Source organism: Podarcis filfolensis, assembly GCF_964270895.1.
Source record: "Podarcis filfolensis genome assembly, chromosome: 13".
Taxonomy (NCBI): domain Eukaryota; kingdom Metazoa; phylum Chordata; class Lepidosauria; order Squamata; family Lacertidae; genus Podarcis; species Podarcis filfolensis.
The window spans coordinates 16,990,865-16,998,505 of record NC_139615.1 but is presented as its reverse complement, the minus strand read 5'-3'; positions in this window follow the sequence as shown (position 1 = coordinate 16,998,505).

Below are 7,641 nucleotides of genomic sequence, written 5' to 3'. Positions count from 1 at the left end.
ACATACGTAAATATGTACATATGTACATATTTCAGATAAGCACACATATATAAAAAAAGAACAAAAGAGAAAAAAGTAGAAAAGAAAAAAGAAGAAATAGAGAAAAGAAGAAGAAAAATTCGAAGAATTTCTTCCAAATTTATTCTACAAATATCTCAATACGAAAATATTAATAAAATTTCATTGATTGACTTCCATTGCTTACACTGCACTTCCTATATACATTTTAAGCAAGATTGTATCTGTTATTCCATATTTTCCCCATACAATCTCACACAAACAAGTTTTCTAAATCTTCCATCAATCTGTTCTAAACACAACCAATACTTTAGACTAAGGTAACCATTATATTGTATTTGAAATCAGGGAAGTAAAGAGCATTGAAATGAGAGCAACAATAATCTCCAATTATTAAAAGACCAGACAAGAAGCATATCAATGTCTACAAGCCGCAGTGGCAATGCTCTGCCTCCATGCTCAGAGGCAGAAAAGCATTACTTCTGAAGCTTCTGAATATCAGTTGCTGGAAACTACAGGAGAGGAGAGGGCTCTTGTGATTGCATCCTGCGGCAACCAGATGCTGGACTGGATTGGCCCTTGGCCTGATCCGTGCGTGATGATGACTACAGGTGACATTAACAGATAAGGCATTATGGGTATGCATACCACCATAAGCTTTGGGTCACCCCAAATGATACACCAGCAGCTCCAGGAGACTTTTCTTTTATTAAAAGGCATTGAGTGGTGTTTTAAACTCTCATGGAAATAAGGAGCTGGGAACATGTAGCCGGCTTCAACATTACCCATTTCTGCCATCTGAGAGCCAGTGTGGTGTAGTGGTTAAGAGTGGTAGACTCGTGATCTGGTGAACCGGGTTCACTTCCCCGCTCCTCCACATGCAGCTGCTGGGTGACCTTGGGCCAGTCACACTTCTCTGGAGTCTCTCAGTCTCACTCACCTCACAGAGTGTTTGTTGTGGGGGAGGAAGGGAAAGGAGAATGTTAGCCGCTTTAAGACTCCTTCGGGTAGTGATAAAGCAGGATATCAAATCCAAACTCTTCTTCTTCTTCTTCTAACACGAGAGATCTCAGACTGATCTCAGGTGGTGCAATGGGTCAGTGTGCAGAAGGTTGATGGTTTGAACCCACCCAGGGACGGCGGTAGACAGAAATCCTGCATTGCAGGGGGTTGGACTAGATGACCCTCGGGGTCCCTCTCAACTCTACAGTTTTATTATTCCCTGAGATGTAAGGCCATTGTGCCAGAAGCTACACAGAGCCCTTTAAATGCTTTCCGTACGTTGCCTCTAAATGGTGGCCACATACAGCCTCTGACCATGTGGTGAAACCCAGGTTTGCCGCCTCTCTGCAGCTTCTTGGGAATTCAAGGAAGTGGAACTATGTGTTTGGCTATGCTACAAAAGCTTGGTTCGTGTTTCCTGTTTAGCAGGACAGTTGCTTCCTGGTGGGAGGATCAAACACACTTTGTTTGAAGAGCAGAATCATGCGAGACCAACAGGTCACATGCAAAGTGCTGGCCTGGCGCGGGAATTCTTCACATGATCTTCCTGTCTCATGGGATTCTTTCATTTATTCCTGCATCGCCAGAGCTGCATGGGGAAAGCAACCTCGATACCATGCTGTGGTGACATGTGAATCATATCTCTGGCACATCGGATAAGACAGCTAAGGACCCTGTGGCTATCTCCAAATGGCCAAGATCCCCCCCCCCTTTCCACAAAACATAATAAATCTGCACTGTTCCAAGATACTGCACTGCCATTTCTGAACACGCTTTGATCTTTGCAACTGTTTGATGTAGGAGAAGCTTCATGGCAAGGCCCACCCCACAGGCAATAAAATGATTTGCATTTTTAACAAGCTTTGTTCTCCACTCCACTTCTCCCTCTGGCTCGAATTAGCTGTTTTTCCATTCTGCCTGATTAAAGTATCTGTGTAACTCAAAAGCTTGCAAGCTTCTCTCCCAGGCAAACCTTAAAACAAATCAAAAACCTAGTTCTTATTTTGGGTGGGGGGAGTGTCTTGGAGCGATGGGTTTGGTCACTTGGGTGGTGGGATTCAAGCCCCGCCTCAACCAGAGACACACCAGGAGGTGGTTTTGGCCTCAGTATCCCTATCTTTAAAATTGGGATGTTATCGCCACGTAGGTTAATGAGAGCACTATTTATCCCGAGCAAATAAGAACAACAACAGAATGTTACAGTGTATTTTCACCTTCTACCAGGAGTGCTCCTGTTCAGGGTTCTAGCAAGCTGGCCACATCCTCTTCCATAATACTGTTATCTAAAATATTTCCTCTTGCTGCAACTCCATTTTCATTTTTCTTTTTCAAGTGACACTCAACATTCCATGGCTACTGAGCTTGATAAGTCCCCTCATTCGGCTGTCCTTTTGGGGGCAGTATTGTCTCTAATTCTCATATATATATATATATATATATATATATATATATATATATATATTCTTTTTGTACATCTGCAAAACTTGGGGTTTCCCCAACCATGCTAATACCATCCCTCTTGTTTCTCAGTGACTCTGCTTTTACTGCAAGTCTGCCTGAGCTCCCCACCTACATAAGGATTTAGAGAGAATGATTTATAGCCCAGTTTTCCTTTGCAGCGAAGCCCAAGGCAGCTCTCCCCACAGCATTCGTAAAAATAAGAACATCACAATCACTTAGCAAAACGAGACACAACCCAGGCAATATTATTCAGCTAACTGCCTGAGCCTGTGCGCATTTATTCAATTACGTCCCAGTGGCCTAGATTGTATGCAGAGCACTGTAAACTGTCGTTAATGGTTTACTTTGAAGGTCCAGGTGGCTCCTTATATTACTGTACTCCTGGTGTGAGCAGAAATAACAAATCATAATTTCTATGGTTACATTTGAACCAGGGATTTTGGTTTGCTTCAGTCAAACAAGCCAGATCTGGGAGTAACATTGTATTCACATTATGGTTTTGTTTGGAATGAAGCAAACCAGTGTCCCTGGTTTGGACGTAACACTAAACTAGGGATTATAGTTTGTGGTTCCTGCATGTGCTGTGGGAGGGACAAAGTTAGAGCCATCTGCATATTCATGGCTGATACGGAAGGGGGGGGCATGTCTTCTTCACCTTCTTCTTCGCTACAATATATCAATTTATTTCCAATTGTCAATGTCAAAAGGGACTAAAATCTATAAAATTCATATAAAATCAACGTGCCAATTTGCTCAATTTCTCTAGGACTCCATCACACCTCCCCTGTCCTCCATAATCCCTCAAGCAAGGTGTCAAGACCCTAATCCTGTCAAATCACTCTGCCAAGCCTTTCCTCCAGGAAATGCCAGTACATGGACCATTGTCTTCTCATCCAGGATGTGCTTATCTGCGCATATCTCCAGCTCTGCATATTCCCCCCTCCCTCCTCCATATGTTAATCCTGTGTAACCCAACCTCTCTTTAATGTATTCATGATGTAACTGGGATGTATTTTGCACTGTATTCTGGGACATGGAGGGAAGTTTCAAAAGTTCATGTCACCCCTTTCTCGCTGTTCAATCTCACCTTGAACCTGTTGCGCAATAAACTTGGATCTTCTGCAGTTTGCTCCTGTCTCCGGCTGAGCTCATTTTCCTCCGCAGGGACCCGCGGACTTAGTCCGACAAGCTGGGTGGCAGAGCAGCCTCGCACCCAGATTTTTACCGTAACAATGGCAAACCATTAACAATAGTTTTCCATGGTATGCAAACATAGCTAATGAGTTTAATGCAGTTTATCTCCAAGTATGCATGTACAGGAATGCAGGTTAAGATGGCAATCCCCAGTGAAAAATGTGGAAATCAGTAAAAGTCTGTGGCCATTATACAGATCTGAAGGGGTAAATGGGAGATAGAAAGATTGTGGGAGAGGAGGGAGAGAAAAGAATGAGTTGTTTAAATTTTCCCAGTAAAAATGTAAAAAAAAAAACCCCTCTTACAAACCATTTTTCTTTTAGAATAATGTAAAAAAAATTAATGCAGGGTTGCAAAGTACTGTGTTAGCTGCATTTCTCTCTCTCAAAATAGTTTCTAATTGTACAAGACAATCAACAGTAAAAGATACAGTAGGAACATGGGATACAGTAATTATAATAATTGTTTGTTGTTATTATTATTATTATTATTATTATTGTTATTATTTGCATCAAACCTTTCTCTTTTTTTTTAAAAAAAGAGTTGGAATCTTTTTGAAATTCTTGCTTACATTTTCTCTGCCTGAATGGCATGCCAAACCATAATCTAAAGTTTAGTGGGGATGAACAGAGGATGAGTGTACCGTGCTGAATTGCTTGTTTTGCTCCTTTTCGTTAAGCAGGGAGGAACAAACCACAGGCCTTAGCTTAGTGTTAACATGCAAGCCAGTGTTTATGGTTTGTTTCTCCCAAACAAACCATGACCAGCAAGACAAAGGCAAGCCTTGGCTATCATTGTGGGGGTTTGGGGAGAAGCATACTGTGAGTGCTGGTGTACCTTTTGCTAAGCGCCAAAGGGATGTGGGTGGCGCTGTGGTCCAAACCACTGAGCCTCTTGGGCTTGCTGATTGGAAGGTCGACGGTTTGAATCCGTGCAACGGGGTGAGCTCCCGTTGCTCTGTCCCACCTTTTGCTAACAGCATTTTGAAAGCACACCAGCGCGAGTAGATAAATAGGTACCACTGTGGCGGGAAGGTAAGCGGTGTTTCTGTGAGCTCTGGCTTCCGACACGGTGTCTTGTTGCGCCAGAAGCGGTTTAGTCATGCTGGCCACATGACCTGGAAAGCTGTCTGTGGACAAAGGCCGGTTCCCTCAGCCTGAAAGCGAGAGGAGTGCCGCAACCCCACAGTTGCCTTTGACAGGACTTAACCGTCCAGGGGTCCTTTACCTTTTCCCCTTTACGCTACGCCAAGGCCGTATGGTTAGAGCTATGATTTTCCGAGTAGTGATGTATGGAAGTGAGAGCTGGACAATAAAGAAGGCTGATCGCCAAAGAATTGATCCTTTGAATTATGGTGCTGGAGGAGACTCTTGAGAGCCCCATGGACTGCAAGAAGATCAAACCTCTCCATTCTTAAGGAAATCAGCCCTGAGTGCTCACTGGAAGGACAGATCCTGAAGCGGAGGCTCCAATACTTTGGCCACCTCATGAGAAGAGAAGACTCCCTGGAAAAGACCCTGATGTTGGGAAAGATGGAGGGCACAAGGAGAAGGGGACAACAGAGGACGAGATGGTTGGACAGTGTTCTCGAAGCTACCAGCATGAGTTTGACCAAACTGCGGGAGGCAGTGGAAGACAGGAGTGCCTGGCGTGCTCTGGTCCATAGGGTCACGAAGAGTCGGACACGACTAAAGAACTAAACAACAACAACAAAGCCAAGGCTTATGGTCAATTGCTCCCTGCTTGATAAAGGGAGGAGTACAGCAGGAGCAATTCAGCATCAGGCACTACCATCCCTAAACTATACTGTGGTACCTCGGGTTAAGAACTTAATTCGTTCTGGAGGTCCGTTCTTAACCTGAAACTGTTCTTAACCTGAAGCACCACTTTTGCTAATGGGGCCTCCCGTTGCCGCCGCCGTGCGATTTCTGTTCTCATCCTGAAGCAAAGTTCTTAACCCGAGGTTATATTTCTGGGTTAGCGGAGTCTGTAACCTGAAGCGTCTGTAACCTGAGGTACCACTGTACATTATGAAGCCAGTGTGTAGTGTCACCAAGTCATCATGAATTCACAGGAAGAGGTTAAGTTTTCTTCCTACATTTTCTGATAATGCTAACTGTGGAGACTGTTGTAAATGAGAAAGTAAGGACCCAGAGCAGTTCTTTTATTCCTTTTCAAGTCTATCCTCTAAGCTCAAATACTAAGAACACCCTCTTGTTTATTGCAATGCTGATTGAGTTTGTTTTAAACTATCTTTCTTTCCCCTTTTCCCCCAACTGGCAAAGACCGAGATGTGTTTGGTACATTACCGATGGAGCCGCAAGGTGCTGCATCTGTCCCAATTTTGCAATGTTCGGTTGAATTAAGGCACTTAATTTTTAAACAGAGCTGAATAGTTCAATTTGATGTGCTAAGTTAGACAATGCATAGGTTTAGAACTGACAATAAAAATAATGACTACACATATTTCTGTTTCCTAAAAAGTTCAATTTGAAGGGGTTGGGGGGGGGGTGTTTTTCACATATTGTGTCAGAATTTCCAAAAACGTGCACCTCTAGTCTTGTTCTAGAAGGAGAGAGAGAGAGAGAAGTGCACTGCCAAGCAGAGGCAATTGAGCTGTCCTGTACAGTACTTTCACAGTTAAGTCATTAGTAATATTAGCTCAGTGGCAGAGGACATGATTTGCCTACAGACGAGTCCCAGCATCAATCCTTGGCATCTACAGTTGGTTTTTTTTTTTAAGGGCTGGGAAAAACCTTTAAAGAACAGCTGCCTGTTTGATTACCAGCCAGTAGCTTAGTTACTTCCAATTCATTATTTATATCCTGCTTTTCCGTGAAAACACAAAATGTACAAACACGGATTTACACTAAAAAGAAAAATTAATTAAATTTTATTAATCTAGATTTTCAAGACAGCCTGCAAGAGAAAACCATGAAACAAATATAAAACAAATTTAAAAAATCAGAAACAAAAGCAATTATCGTAGCAACATTAAAAGTACAAAGAGCAGTAGATATAAAATCAGTTAAAATCCCAATTAAAAATATAAATAATACAAGATAAAAAGCAAAATTGAAATGATTGTTATTTGTTTATAAAAAAATATTTGCTGCTTGTTTTTAAAACCGCAAGGTTACAAAAACAGAGAAACAATGAAATTATCAGTAAAAAACAACTGAAAATATTTAAAACATTCAAAAATATTTAAAATCAGCAATAAGCTAAAAACCAGATTAAAACATATGTTTACATTCTGTATTGCTGGATAGGCTTGCCTAAACAAAAATGTTTTCAGCAGGTGCTGAAATGAGTAACATGAATAATTATATTAGCACTTTGAAAACATCAAAGACAAGAGTTCTAAAACACCCAGCAACTAACAGCATATGCAGTGGGTGAAGCTGTAGCCCTGGGACGAAGCCCCTTCGGATCCCAGCAGCTCCACAAAGGCGGTCCTGACTCTTGTATCTGCCCACCAGATGTTACACACAGATAGGACAGAGAGCAGGGCTTCCATAGCCCGTTTTTAAGGTCAGGCAGGTTCATATAGGAGCAGGACAGGAACAGCCAGAATATTCATTTAGCCCAGCATTCTGCTTTCCATAAAGGCAAACCAGGTATCTCTGTGAAACCAAGTTCCAAAGGTCTGAGTCAGTACCAGAAGGATAAATCTGTTGATGGACAAACAAAACCACTTCCTTTCAGGAAACAACACCGCAACAAGTACATTAAAAACTGTCTTAAGGCAGGCTGGTACGGGGTGAAGTGTGGGGGGGGACCACCCTCCAGAGTAGCAGGAGGCAGGGGTTCCAACTTGAATAAAATATTGGGGAGGCCCAGCTAAGCCCCCTCCCTCAATAACTGATCACATGATACAGTGCACACACACTATTTGAATGGCAATTTTTTTGGGGGGGGAGCAGCTCCTCAAATATTTTATGGGGGGAGGCGAAGATCCCTCGG